Source organism: Talpa europaea (genome assembly GCF_964194135.1).
Source record: "Talpa europaea genome assembly, chromosome: 7".
Lineage (NCBI taxonomy): Eukaryota > Metazoa > Chordata > Mammalia > Eulipotyphla > Talpidae > Talpa > Talpa europaea.
The window spans coordinates 82,622,523-82,637,314 of NC_140074.1; positions in this window are offsets into that span (position 1 = coordinate 82,622,523).

The following is a 14,792-nucleotide window of genomic DNA, read 5'->3' on the forward strand; positions in this document are numbered from 1 at the left end:
TCATACTGCAGTGGCTGGTGATAGTTTGATAGTGCTGAGACTTAACCCCTGTGCCTCCAGGGAGGCCTTCCTTCTGTTCTTCTTATTATTATTTCTTTTCTTCATCTTGCTAAAGGCTTACATTGCCCTTCTTTCTCTAGTTTCCTATGAGGCAAACTCAGATTATTTTTAAAAATTTTTTGTAAGCTTACCAAACACTGCTTTTCTCTGCATCCAAGACATTTTGATAATTTGTGTTTTCATTTTCATATAGTTCAAAGTATTTTAAATTTACTCTCAGTAACTCTTTGATCTATGTGCTATTTAGAATTGTGTTGCTAAATCGCTGTTGAAAAATATCAGCTTTCTGTTAATAATTTCTAGTTTAATTCCACTGTGGCCTAAGGATATACATAAACAGGATTATATCCTGGACATTGTACATGCTATGTTTTGGGGGCTCTGCATTCTGTTACATCCTCAAAATGTGTTGATTTTTTGTTTTATTAGGCAATTGACTTCAAACTCTGTTCTTGGATGGCAGCCCAAATCTCACTTCAGTTTTCTTTTTTTCTCTCATCTGAAGCCATTTCCATGCATATGTGGTTCAGGGATAAATCATTAAAAAAAAATGGATAACTTCCCCCAGACTATTCCCTTCTTCTAAATGTTGACTCTCATCTAGAGTCTACTTGCTTTTGAGTAACTTGAGTCTCTCCATTGCCTTGAGGGTGTGTGTGTGTGTGTGTGTGTGTGTGTGTGTGGTCATCAGGGTTTTTACCTGAAGGGTGAACCTTACCTGGTTATACCTTACTTGGTTATACTAGAATAGAAACCCTCCAACCCAAAGCATGGAGAGGTAACATCCCCAGCCATGACTACCCAGCTAGCAAATTGAAACGCTGATTTTCAAACTCCAGACCTTGCGTGTGCTTCTTCTGCCCCTTATGAACAAACTGAGTGTCCCAGAACATCTTGCTGTTCAGGTGACAATGGTGTTCAGAGACTCTGATGTGCCCTTTGCATAAAATCCATCCAAATTAAGAAGGTGATTTTATTTATTATCTTTTTTAGAGGGAGAGGTCATGAGAGAAGATGGCCATCAATTGCATCAGATTTGCAGTTAGAGATATCTGTTTCAGTGCTGCCTCTGACATGTATGTGACCGTGGGCAAGTCATTTCAGTTTCCTCATGGCTAACATGGGGGAAAAAAATGGTATTGATCTCAAAGGTTGTGGTGGAGATGAGATGAGATACTTCACGTAAAGGTTGAAGCAGTGCCTAACATATACTACGCACTTACCAACTGAGACCTGTTTGGGCGTTTTTCCTATCCTGAGGTGGAAGGGGTGTGGTCACAGGAGCTGCTACACTAGGTATTTTCCCAAAAGGGAGGGCTCAACAGGGGCTTGAGCACAGGACAGTGCCGAAGAGCTGCTTTTCTTGGGGTGTTAGCTCTGGTCAGGCAAGACTTTTTCTGTCTTCTCAGCCTGAGTGGACGAGGGCCTAGAGTGGGAGCAGGGGGTCCATGTTTTGTGAGAAATGCCCAGAAAGCTTCAGCTTCCACCTGCCTTCTATAACAGAGCCAGAGGTCAGGCCAGGTCCTGGGCACTGCTCTCTGAATCAGCCTTGTTCTCCTCACAGGGTGACAGGCACGCACGGTTCTGGGGCCAGGGGGCTTCTCTGAGGCCGAGAGGAGGGGCTGTGAGCACTGTCACAATAGAAGAGGGAGGATGAGGAGGTTGCCCTTTTATTTCTCTCCAGCAGACTGAAAAGTTGTTTTTCTATCAAGAAAGAACACAAAGAAGTCGCTGAAGGAAGAAGGCAGGGAATGGGGGGTGGAAGAGGGGGTTTGCTGAGTGGGAACAGGGAGGCAGGAAGAAAGTGAGCGGCTGGTGCTGGCACGGGGGCGGCGCTCAGCGGGTTTGGGCCTGGATGCAGGCCAGGAGGCAGCAGCCAGTGCAGGGTTGCCAGCCCTTGTTTGGAGTGGGCACCTCACTGCAACGGGGAGAGAAGGCGGGTTTGGGCGTTGGGTGATGGGTTCTGCCCTCCAGTCCCAGTGCCCATGTGTTGAGATGACCATGTTATGCCCTTTATCCATCTAACTGGTTTAAGTCTCAAGAAACCTGACTAGACACTCCTGGGGTCTTTTTTTTATAGAGAGGGATCAAGAGGCTCAGAGAAGTTAGATTAGGAACCTGAGGCCACCCAGCTCTTTAGGATGTTCTTCACCCTACCCCCGCTGACTCCACCCTGCTAAGTTGTGCATGGCCAGGGGAGGGGTGGATGGGGACCTCTGCTCAAGTCCTTCTCAGTCTTGTTCAGGCTCTCCCTGAAGCCATCCTGTCTCGTTATTTATTCATCCATTCCTGAGCATTCCAGTCTGTGTGCTGAGCCCGATGGAGACCACCCTGTGAAAGCTAGATACAGTCCTTCCCTCCCAGAGCTTACAGCCAGCAGGCTCCCTAGGGAGACTCAGTGATTTGCAGTACATTTTAAATCTAGTCCCCCTCCTCCAACACACACACACACACACACACACACACACTCACAGAGAGAGAGAGAGAGGAGAGAGAGAGAGAGAGGAGAGAGAGAGAGAGAGAGAGAGAGAGAGAGAGAGAGAGTCCAGCTGTGTTTCAAGTTTACAGGGAAAGGTGAACCTACTTTAGCCCTCAGCCTGGGACAACTATCTTTCCCAGACTGCCTGGCCACAAGGGGGCGCTGTAAGGATTGTGGGCTCTAGCACCACCAGCAATGGCAGCATCTCCAGCCCTGATTGCCGTGCCCCTTTGGGATTTCTGGACTCAGCAACTGAGCCTCATGCTAGCCTCTTGCTCCAGTCTTGTGGCAGAGGAACTGTTCACCTTCATGATGCCAGGTCTTGATGTTGTCACAGAGCCACTTAGAGGCATTGTCTCAACGTATCTGCCAGGAGTTCCTCAGATCATGCCTGGGCCTCCTCTCCCAGCTTAGGATACGTTTCCTCTTGTGAGCCTCCAGAGTTCCTCACACCGACACATCCATCTCCCCTGGCCACCCCTCCTCTTCAAGGCTAGAGTGTCTGTGGTCACTCAGGTTCACCATGGGATTTGATTAACAGGCTGCTGCTCTTGATAACAGAGCAGCTCCAAAGCAGGTGATTTACTTGGGGTCCCCATCGGCTGAACCTGAAGCCAAGCCTCTCTTCTGCAACTTGATCCTTTGAGGAAAGCAATGGATTAACATCTTTTGGCCTCAGAAGCTCTGTTTTGGGAGAGGTAAAAGGAAGACAGACAAAGCAACTGTGTGCCAAGTGCTGTGCTGCGGGAGCTCCTTAAACATCTTCTCATTCCTACAGTGACCTTGCAGTGGGACTATCTTCTATATCTTACAGGGAAAGGAGCAGAGGCTCAGAGAGGTTAGGTAACTTGTCCAAGGGCACACAGCTAGGAAGTAGCAGATCTGGGATTTCAGTGCCTATGCTCCTGCCCTTTTGCCATGTTGCAGTGGCTTTTGGTCATCCCACCTGCTTCCCTGGCATGGCAGACAGCACCATGCCCTCCTTCTGTCTCTCACCCCTGTGGCCACTACTCATCTCCACTATAGAGCAGGCAGTCAGGAATGGCTTCCCCCTTGGTGCCTGGGATGCTTTGAAAGAGAAGTTCAACACTTTGAGGCCATAGTTGGACAGGGGCCCCTTGGTCCAGCTGACTTTAAACCAGTATTTGGGATAGATGAAATGAGCTCTCATTGATCCACGTTGCCCAACCTATCAGATGCTGGGTGGAGACTGGAGAGAGCCAGGGGAAGAGGAAGAAAGTGCAAGAGATGGTTTGGAAAATGGAATGCTCTATTGGGCGCCAGGGACCTCTGGGGCTGCCCACGTGATGGGCCAGATTCCTTCCCACCCATTCAGCCCTAGCCAGGGCTGCTCTAAGCATTTGTTATAAATAGCTGGGAATATAAATTTGGGCTGGGAGAGAAAAAGTCCAGCTCACTTTTGGGCGGAGAAACAGGGAGTGGGGGTGGAGGGATAGTGGCTAATTTGGAACCAGACTTGAAGTTTGCTGGAAAGATCTGTCTCCTGCAATAGCAGCTTTGAGAGAGATCTGAGTCCTGAGCTGCCCCAGGGAAGAGGTCTCCACAGGACGTGGGGAGTCACATGCTCTGTTCTGGGGATCCAAAGGTGGTCAACTCCATCCTAGACAGGGTCAGGATGCTCTGAGGTCTCTATTAATGGGGAAAACTCATGCATTGAGCACCTGATAGGTGTTGGGCACTGGGTGTGTTGTGATGCCATCACTTAAATCAATATATTACTAGCAACCACTTTGTAAGTAGTTGCTACATCAGAAAGCCTGTTAAGTACTTTATAATCAATGACATAATGATATTGTTGCATTTGATTATTCACATCAACTGACAATAACAGTAACTGCAATATCTTGAGCAACTTTTATGCTTCAGGAATTGGCTTGAGTCTTTTTTTTTTTTAAAGATTTATTTATTTGTACAAGCACTGGGTGCAGTCAGAAGCACAGGAGGGTGAGAGAATTCACCAGAGCCAGAGCAGGGAACAGAACAGACAGACTGACAAAATACACTGCTGAGGGGAGGAGCTGACACAGCAGGAGATATCTGTGTACCATGTGGGACCATCGCTGGTGGTCGGGGATCGAACCAGCACTGCAGAGGCTGCGGGCAGCTTCACAACCCAGCACTCAACCACTGCGCCACTAGGGAGGCCCTGGCTTGAGTCTTATAGATCATCCTTCCCACCACCACCATCACCACTGCGACCATCACCACGACCACCATTATTATTATCACCATCAGGCTGCCATTTGTTGTCTGCTTACAGCTTCTGAGTTTAGCATTTATTAAAGTCTCGCACTTGTCTAGTTTAACTTAACCCTTACACTCTGTAAGGTAGTTATTCTTAGTGTTATTTTGCAGGTGAAGGAACGGAGGCACTCATTGGTCAAATGACTTGCCCTAAATCATGTGGCTAGTCAGTGACAAAGGGGGATTTGAATTCAAGTCTCTGACTCCAAAGCCTCAGTTCTTCCCAATTGACCCACCCCCTTTCAAATGAGCAGATGCTAAGAATTACATCGTGAATGAGTGAATGAATGAATGGACATGCAGGGAGGTGATGGGTGGAATTTCCAAGCCCTGAGAGGTTAAGCAGGTTGTCTAAGGTCACAGAGCCAGGCAGCAGCAGAGCGGATAAGGCGTCCTGGCTCTGGTCTCAGTGCTGACCTCCCTCACAAACCTTCCTGCTGCTTGGAGTGGAAGGAGCCTCTTTTTGGCAACCATTTTGCCCTTACCACACCGAGGATCACTGCAGGTCCAAGTTTCATGCAAGTTACTTCCCACCCTTTAAGGGACCAGGGCTGGGCCCACCCCTCCCCAAGGAAGCCATCATAGCCAGGAGGCGGGCCTTCCAGCTGGAGGGCATTTAGAGCTCCTCCTAGGTAGGAAGGTCGCCACTGGGGCTTGGAGGCTGGTAGGGGACCACCTCCCCAACAAGGTTTGCTGGATGTCTGCCTTGGAGTGTCTGTGCACTGTTGTGGGGACAGCTCGGTGACCTTGGCAAACCAAAGTCTCTTCTCATTTTTTACTCATGGGGGAGGAGGGAAACCTGACCTTTGGGGTCTCATTCTGCTTCCTGGGCTCTTCCGTGATGAGTCTGCTGGAATCATCTGCGGTTGCAGTTATCCCAGCCTCACTCTCTTTTGGAAGGGGAGGGGCAGGGAAGGAGCAGGGCCTCCTGCCAGACTCCCTAAAGGGTGGGAAGTGAGTCGGGAAGGAAATTAGAATTTGCTATTAATCCAAGCGTGAGTAAGGACAAAACAGCTGCCAAAAGAGGCTGCTTCCGCTCCAAGAGTAGCAAGAAGGCTGTGAGGGAGGCTCGCGCTGAGACCGGACCGGAGGCCTTGCCCACTCTGTTCTGCTCCTGCTCATCTCCCACAGCTTCATGTCATGGCTTGATTTTACTCAAGGAACGGACCCACCTTTTCCCTTCTTTCAGGCAGACTTGCCCAAGGACAGCCTGTGCTCTGCCTCTACTTCCTCACCCTTTACCCTTCCACCTCTTACAAAAGAGCTCTCCCCCAGACTCTCCTGTCCTCTTTCAGTTTTTATCCCCCATGACCACTGTGACAGCTCACCTCTCTCATCACTGGGTCACGATTTGCACATCCCACCTTCCTATCTTCCTCCGATCTCACTGGTCACATTCTCTCTATTCGCTCCCCCTTACTCTTGTGTGTTGGTGTTCCCCAAGATCATGCTCTCCACTCTTTCCTTGCACTTCCCAACCTCCCCCAAACTCCCAGTCTCTCTTGACTTAACCAGGGCTCCCAAGACTTTACATTCAATTCATTTCACTGTTCTGAGCCCTGGATGAAGAAATTCTGACCTCCCAACATTTTCTTAGGGTGACTCACAGCCCCTCAGACTCAAGATGTCACGTGAACTCACCCTCTTCTGCCCCCAACCTGATTGTCTTCTGAAGGCACTGCCACCTACCTGGTCACCTGGGCAGAAGTGTCAGATGCATCAAGTCTTCCTCTGTCCCCCCATGGCTCCCCAGCTCCCCACTCACTGCATTCTAATATGTCTTCAGAGCTTTTCTATTACCCAAATAGTTCTCTGCTCAGCTCCTTTTCCACCTCCTTAGCTCAGGCTCGAATTTCCCTTTGCCAGATCCTTTCTCCAGGTAGCGGTAGCGGTTGATTGACAGCTTTCAACAAAGACTGGATAATCTGCTGCCTCAAAATCCTGCTGGGCTCCCCCTGGTCCAATGCAAACTCCTTCACCTCACCCACCATCACCAAGCCTGGTCCTTCTCTCCTCCATCTCTCTCCCCTGCATAGTCTATTGCAAGGTTTAAAAAATCGTTTTATTGACGTACAATTTATATATAATAAGATCCACTCATTTTAGGTGTAGAGTCTGATGAGTTTTGGTAATTGTCTACAGTTCTTATACATTGCCATCCTCTAAAAGTTCCCTTTGCAGTCAATCTCCTTCCTCATTCCCTCAGCCCAAGGCAGCCATTGATTTGCATTTTGTCACAGTTGTGTTGTCTTTTCAGTTTAGTGAAAAGCATGTATATTTATTGGAGCAAAGTGGGATAGACTAGAAAGTCACTTACAGTTGACATTGCACACAGTTAGACTCATACACTTGATTGCCCCACACACTTGCAAGTGTGTGTGTGTGTGTTGTGTGCAATACTGGGTTTCTTTCCATGGTTGTAATGTCTGAAAGCATTTGCTCAAGTCCTAAAGGTACTCAAACTATGAACTATGAACATTTGATGACCAAACAAGAAAACACATGGGGTAGCCATGGTCTAGTGAGGTCTCCAATCAGGTGCATTTGTCAGGATTCATGGCATTTTCAGTTCAGAAAAAAAAAAAATCCCTCAAGTGGCAACAGCAGGAGGGAGTTAGAAATTTTTTTATAGCCTACTCTCTTTCAGTTGAGACTCTAGGTTAGAAGCTTCTCTTTAGTCAATTTACTGTTTCCCAAATGTACATTTCAACACACAATCCCTGGGATTTTTCTGTGTGAAGGACTATGAGGGAAGTCTGGGGAAGTACTAGATCAAGTAACGATAAAAACGACTGCCTTTACTGCAGGACTTGTCAGAATATACTTAACATTGCTGAACTGTGTACTTAATGGTTAAGATAGTAAACTTTGTGCTAAGGGATACCTTGAACCTCCAAAAGGGAGGTAGAAGTGGCATCACTTTCCAAATGTATTTGAACATAAAACCTTTCCTCAATCAAGATTGTCAGAAGTGGAAATAAATGTCTATCAACTTTTGAATTCATCATCAAAAATGGTGTAGCCACACCTTGGAACATTATTTTGCCAACAAAAGGAGAAAACTACTGATACATGCTGCAACACAGCTGGACATTAAGCCAAACTGAAGAAACCAGACACAAAATATCATGTATTTTATTATTCCACTTATATGAAAAACCCAGAACAGGCAAATCTACAAGGACAGAAAGAATAGTGTGGTTGCCTACGTCTTGGGGGAGAAGGGACTGAAGGACACACTTTCTTTTAGAAATGATGGAAATAATTTAAATTGATTGCAGTGATGGTGGCACAACTATGATTAGACTAAAAACAATTGAGTTGTGCACTTAAAATTTGTGGATGGTATGAAATGTGAGTAATAGCTCAATAGAAGTTGTTAAAAAAAAAAAAAAAAAACAAAACCCAAAAGCCATTCTTCAAGTCTTTTTGAAGCACTGGCATTCCAAGGAACTTATTTGGGAACCAAAGATCTAAGTCAGGCTAACTGGGCCCCCCTGGTTGCCTGGAGGACAAAGTTCATCTGTGAATCTTGCGCTTTCCTTGGAGATGTCAAGGTGCCTGTTGTGTTCCTTCCTGAGGATGCAGGGATGGAGCCAGGGCTGGGACATGTGCTGCACATTTTTATGTCCCTTCATTATCTGGGCAGAGAGGACCTCACCTGGGAGCCAGCAGGCAGTGCTGTGTTGTTCCATGTGTGCCCTCTGTCCTGGCAAGAGGGTGGCGGTGGGGGAGCCAGCCCAGAATAGCTCAGGCTGGGACACCAGTTGGGAAACCAGATGGGAAAGTCTGGGGCTTGGAAAAGAGCAGATGTGGGTTTTGTTCTCAGTTTTCTGCCGTCTTTTGTGTGACCTTGGGTGCAGTGTTCAGCCTGGGTCTTAGCTTTCCCACTTGAAAAAGAAGAAATGAATTTCTGTTCTTCTTCCTCAACAGGCTTCTGAAGGAATCCGAGCCAAAGACAGTTAAGGTTGGAAGGGACTTTGATATTATCCTTCCCGCCAAGGGACTTACTTGAAGCTTTCCAGCTCTGGGAGATTTACTACTTTCCATTTCATTGCGAGGAACTGTGGCTGTGTCCCTGAGAAGCCCTTCCTCATATTGGACTGATGCCTACAAGCTCCTCCCAGCAGCTTTACTTCTCTCCTAAGGGCATCATGAAATGTCACCTCTGCTGGGATGCCCAGAACAGTCCACTTCATTAGGCCCCTCTGACCTCCTTAGGTGCCAGGAGGCTTTACACCACTCAGAGCAAGCTTGCACGTCCCTGCCTTGCTCAGGACCAACATCCTGCACTGTTCCAGCCCCAGCCTCCTACTGTCCTTCCCTCCCTGGCCTGTGCCATCTGCCCCCACCTCCCATCATTGCTGCTATATGCCACCCTGGGCAGCTCCCTTCTCCAGCTGCAGCTGCTACTAGCTGCTTAGATGACACTTCCTGACCTCTACAAGGAGCCCCCAAAGGCCCCTCCCACTCCAGAGACTGTGGCTGGCATTCCTGGGGGGTTACCCCCACCTCTGTAGAGGCAGTCTGACATATTAGACAGCCCACCAACTCTCTGGAGATAGTGACCTTGCCCATTTGTCTCAGTGATGCCATCCAGTGGTGAATCCCAAATCCATCCACGGCCCCACTCCAGACTGTCTACCCTCCCCAGAAGTGTAGCTCCTTGAACTGAACAGAATCCTGCAGGGAAACCTGGCACAGCAGGGCCAGGCAGAACAGAGAAGCATTACCTGGGTCTTCTTCTAGAATTCACTTTCTACTATTGCCCAGGTGTGAATGGGGAAGCTTTGGCAAATGCTTGGCATGTAGGAATGCCATCTTGCCTAGGTGGGTTGGTGTATCCAAGTGTCTTCCTTGTTCCATGCCCTGATGTGTATGAAATCCACCACACGATGCCCCCTCCCTACCTCCCTCACCGTGTGACCTCACCAGGTCCTCGCCCTTGCTCACGAGTCCCCCTTCACTTCCTTCCCTGTGTGATGAGAAACTGGGTTTTGCAGCTGGTAAGCCTCTCTAGTTCTTCAGGGCAACCCGGTGCCTGGGCTGTCCTCATCCTTACACTGGACATCTCTGCTGAATTGGGGGGCGGACTGTCTCAGGACCCTCGTCTGGCTGGCTAGAAGCAGCCGCAACCCGCACATGGCTGCTGTCTCAGTGAGTCACTGCTCTACAGTGTGTTTATTAGGACCGCGGGAGCTCATTTTGCCAACTTTGGAACCACGGGAACTGGCTAAGTTTAGAACAAGCCTTGAGCGTGAGGACGCCGTGTTCCTTCTCCTTCTGGCAAAACACGAGACTTGAGCTATTCTTTTCATCTTCATTCTCTCAGACAAGTCCTAAGCTTCATTTGCCACTAGATCTGCCTCCTTTTACACAAACTCCTCTGTAATTAAGTGGGGGGAGGATACCCCTAATCAACCTAAGGTTGAAAAACTTCAGATCACTGGAATGTTTCAAGGAATATAACAAAGACTGAAAAATAGGATGCTTGCCTTCTTAAAGCATAAAGACAAACTTAACTCGTTTTTGTGGCTGGACTACATGGGATGCTGGAACCCCCAAATTCTTGTGTGAATGCGCTTTTCCCTGGGGAAAGAGACCATATCTTTGATCAGATTCCCAAAGGGGGTTGTGATGCTGCTAAAAATTATAACTCTTAGATTAGTGAAAAGTGACCACATTGCACCTGCATCATGGAGTCCTTCCCAGCTTTGCAATTTTCCGCAATTAGGTATTAGGTGACCCCTCTAGACCTGTCCTGGAAACAGCAGTCCCTGGGTCCGGCTGGGGCATGTTGACACAGCACTGCAAGGAGAACCCCAGATACAGGGTAGGCAGAGGTGGAGGTGAAGAGAGGTCTGAGCATTCCATCTGAGGGGAGTGAGGTGATAGGGGAATCTGGGGAGTAGGTCAGATGGGTCAGGACAAGGGATTCAGGATTAAGAAGGTAGCAAGTGAGAGGCCAGCTGGGATTACCACCAGCTAAATCAGACAGCTGATTCGGGCCGGTATTAATGGTTAAAGGGCCAAGCAGGCCTGTCCACCCCTCCACCGTCACTGATTCAACTCACAGTGACACAAGGTCTCCCATCCTGGAGAACTTACTCTTTAGAGTTTATGGCACATGCTTATTCTGTTGGCTGCCTTCAATCATGTTCTCTGCCACTCCCAGTCCCACTGCCCCAAACCATATTTTATGCAAATGTGGTGAATATGGCCTTGACATGAAAATTCATGTGCATGTAGCCGAGACTCTACATAACTGGGAAAGCAAGGCTGTTGTCAAGAGAAAACAAGTGATGTGTTCGGTGTCAAATGCCTGTCACAGTTAGCTTATTTAATTGTCACAAGGCCTCCCTTCTTCTACACGAAGTTACTAGAGAGTCCATGTGTCCTGCCGTAAGTCTTCAGGGTGTGAATTGGGGGAGGGGAGCCTCTACCTGGCTGGTATCCACTCGTGGTCAGCAAATTATTTCCTCTGCTGACATCTCCACCTTCCTTTGCAGGGTCTGGCCATTTAACTGATGGCTGCTGTTTGCATAAAGGATCATTTGGGATCAAAAGGCCTAGACTTAAAATTAAAATTTGCCATTAGTAAGGTGACCTCTGGAAAGTGACTAAACCACTTGAAACTTTGCTAATCTAAAAATTGGAAGAGATGATGAATCTGTGCCTACACACCTTTGACAGCATTTGGAAGATAAAGGAATGAATATTTATTAATTATTTACTCTGTGCCAGGCCTTTTGTTTATCAATATCCTTATTAAACTTTTACAATCTCCAAGGCTCTCCTAAGCTTGCTTGAGAGAGCCCTTTCATACCAAATACTCAACAATGTTTGGTATTGTAGGTACTAGGGAAATAACAGTGAACAAGACAGTCCCTGCCTCGCAGAGCTGACTTTGTAGTAGAGGAGACGGACAATAGGCACATAAATGTGTATTGTGTCAGTGGTGGTTAAGGAAATGAAGGGAGGGAGAGGGGAAGAACTGGGCAGGGTGAGAGGCCACAGGCTGTTCTCTGATGACATTTGGGCAGAGTTCTGAGAAGTAAAGAAGCAAGTCAGACTCTGGGAAAAGAGCATTCCAGAGAGGTGCAAGTGCAAAGGCCCTGAGGTGGGGAATGGCTTGGCTTGTTTGAGGAACAGCAAGTGTTTGTGGGGCTGTAACAGAGGGACCAGGAGAGAAGTGGTAGCAGGAGAGATTGGAGAGAGGCAAGATTCCAGTAAGGTCTTTGGATACCAAGACCCTGGATTAAAAACATACTGCAAATAATTAAGCATAATAACTAATACATGCATCTCTTTTTAAAAAATAGACAGCAGTGTAAAAAAATAATAACAGTACAAAACACAACAAAGCAAAAACAAAAAATTATAAATCAGAGACGTACTGCAGGGGAGGAGAAGGGAGAGGGATCAGAGGAAGGGAAGGAGGAGCACAGGGGACTGAGGTGATGGTGCACCGGTGCATTGGTGAAGGAAACTCTATGGGGACCACACCTGAGGGGGTGGAGGGAAGCAAATATTGTTTAAAAATGAACAATGATGTAAATAAATAAATAAATAAATAATAGAGGTGTATTTTACATAGAGTGAAATGCTGCTGTGCTCTACTGTCCAATGAAACTACCACGTAAATCAAGATAGTGTACACTGCCATCATCCTAGAAAGTTCTCTAGTGCCTTTTTTCAGTCAATACTCCACTCCCCAGAGGCAACCATTGTTCTGATTTCTATTGCTAGAGATTAATTTTTCCTGTTCTTGGATTTCATATGAAGGGAGTAGAATTATGCAGTATATGTATACTTTTAGGTAAGTCTTCTTTCATTCAGCATAAAATATTTTGAGATTCAATCACATTGTTGCCGATATCTGTAATTCATTCCCTGTTGTTGTTCAGTAGTATTCCATCTACTGGGAATTGTCAGTCTTTTTATTTCAAGACATTTGCAAGAATATTAAGTGGTAACTCATCATGATTTTAGTTTGCTATTCCTGATGACTAAAGAAGTTCAGTACCTTTTCCATTTGCATACTGGCTAATTCATCTATTTTCTTTTGTGAAACATCAATTCAACTTTTTAATATGAATGGTTTATCTTTTTATCATCAAGTTTAAGAGTTCTTGATATATTCTGGCTATGCATCGTTTGTCAGATTTATCCCTTGTGAGTATATTCTCCCCATCTAGAGTGTACCTTTTTACTTTGCTAATTGTGTCTTTTGATGTTTTTAACTTGGATGATGGCACATTTTTTATGGTTTTTATTTTATTGCCTTGTGGAAGGAAATCTTTGCCTATGGCAAAGTCAAGAAGATTTTCTCCTATGCTTTTTTCTAAAGGTTCTATAGTAGTATCATTCACATATAGGTTTGGTGATTCATCCCGAATTAATTTCATATGAATAAATTATGTGTGGTTTGAGGTAGGGATAAAGGTTCAGTTTTGTCCTGCTTTTTTTTTTTTAAGATTTATTTATTTATGCATACAAGAACTGGGGTGCAGGCCAAAGGTACAGAGTGAGAGGTTTAGCCAGAGACAGAGTGGGGAGCAGAACAGGCAGACTGACTGAAATACACTGCTGAGAGGAGCAGTGTGGGAGACAGAAGAGGTCTGCAGTGCCATGTGGGTCAGCTCCCTGGCCAGGGGATCGAACTTGTGCTTCAGAGGCTACAAATAGCTTCATAGTGCTGTGCTTAACCCCTTGTGTCACCAGGAAAGCCCTGTTCTGCTTTGTTTTTCATATTGATGTACACCGGTAGAACATGGGACATTTTTGATTGAATCTTACACTTAAGTTATACTGGATAAGTTATAAATCTTTCACAAACTGATTTTTGTGTCTCCCAATCAGTTTCCCCAAACTGATTACCCAACTTCCTATAAAGCCTCTGAATATGCTTGGAAGATAAAGTGATGATGACAAAAGAAGCAATTTCCTAGATTGAGAACAGAAACAGCAAAGGAAACATGAATTACCCATTTGTAATTTTTTTCAGTTTTAGCCTCCCTCATTGTCCAGGTTGCATTGCCTTCCAGCGGCCAGAGCTGTAGAGATAGTATAAGGACTGAATGAATCAGTGCATGAAAGCCTGGCATATTTCACATCAAGAGTCTGCTATGATTCATATTCAATGAATTTTATAATCACCATGGTCACCACCATGATAATCATGATAGCATATTGCTTTCATGTCACGATCACAGCACTAGGGTCTAGCCAGAGTGGTTGACCACAGAGCCCACATCCCTGATACCTTGCTCACTGTCTAACTGAGATAAACACCTGAACCTACATGAAGAAGCAGGGCAGGTAAGCGTGGCATGAGGGGGCTGGCAGCTACTGCCAGAAGGTACCCAGTGATGATCAGACAAGATCAGACAAGGTGGAGACCTGTGGGGAAGGTACCCAGAGACCCACTGACTCTGTGCTCGTGACCTCAGAGCTGGTCAGCCACCCTGCAATGGGCCGGCCTTCCTTGGCCTTTCATTCATTCATTCATTCATTCATTCATTCATTCATTTATTTATTTATTTATTTATTTATACATGCACTGGGTACAGTCAGAAGCACAGGAGGGTGAGAGAATTCACCAGAGTCAGAGCGGAGAGCAGAGCAGGCAGACTGATGAAGTACTCTGCTGCGGGGAGCAGCGGGCGGCAGGAGAGGTCTGCGCGCCATGTGGGACCCTCACTGGCGGCTGGGGATTGAACCAGCACTGTAGAGGCTGCGGGCAGCTTCGTAACACAGCGCTCAACCGCTGCGCCTCCGGGGAGGCCCTCCTTGGCCTTTCTTCCGCAGTGGGACCCTGCTGTCTTAGTTTTTCAGTATAATAGATAACAATGAAAACATCATTTTTGTTTTTTTAATTATTTAATTAATTTCCCCTCCAATTGTATTAACCTGGCATTGTTTACAAATCTGTGTAATTTTGAGGGTACATTTTCACATCTCCATTTGTGCACATGCTTCATTCTCC